The 573-nt window shown below is 43.1% G+C and overlaps 1 long non-coding RNA gene across 1 annotated transcript in view; it reads left to right on the plus strand.

The window, feature by feature from the left end:
• The first annotated feature begins 250 nt into the window (after positions 1-250).
• LOC106521107 (uncharacterized) overlaps positions 251-573 on the plus strand; it is a 6,432-nt gene continuing 6,109 nt past the window's right edge. Inside the window, exons 1-2 of the long non-coding RNA XR_001310633.1 lie at positions 251-340; positions 421-542. This is a non-coding gene — a long non-coding RNA (uncharacterized LOC106521107). The remainder of the gene's footprint in view (positions 341-420; positions 543-573) is intronic.

Genomic DNA, 573 nt, shown 5'->3' on the forward strand with positions numbered 1-573 from the left:
CGCCAAGTTCCCTAAGCTGACCCTGTGAACGTTGTAACGCGTTACATCCACTGTCTGGTGTAAGGGATGTTCAAATTAAATATTGCAGTTTGCTTTATTTGTGAGCCGTAGTGGGTAGAAACTTTACTGCGTTGGGGCTGTAAAACAACAGTCACACACACGCACACACAAGTAAGGCGCGGAAGGATGCTGAAGGTTGGCAGTGAGTGCTGCGGCGCTGAAAGCACACACAGTAAATTGAGGCCTCGGCTGCGCGCAAAACACGAACTGGATATTGATTTTAATCAGGAGAAAAACACAGTTTTAAAGTAGAAAAATAAAGAAATGGCGTGCAACAGAGGTGTATATTATCTTATWTACATATTTTACTAAATATGACAATAACATGGCTCACAGAGTCATACAGTTTTGTTTCTGCAGCTGCTGTTTGTTAATGAAGTGCCTCAATGATGGAGSCAACGGTTGCTGGACTCTGACCTCTATCTACAATCTGGAGCTCAACTGAGACTGCACATACACGGGCAAAGGAACTGGTTATACTGGTGAGCTGACAACTGGGATACATATATATAT

The sequence above is a fragment of the Austrofundulus limnaeus genome, unplaced genomic scaffold, assembly GCF_001266775.1.
Source record: "Austrofundulus limnaeus strain Quisiro unplaced genomic scaffold, Austrofundulus_limnaeus-1.0 Scaffold103, whole genome shotgun sequence".
NCBI classification, from domain to species: Eukaryota; Metazoa; Chordata; class Actinopteri; order Cyprinodontiformes; family Rivulidae; genus Austrofundulus; species Austrofundulus limnaeus.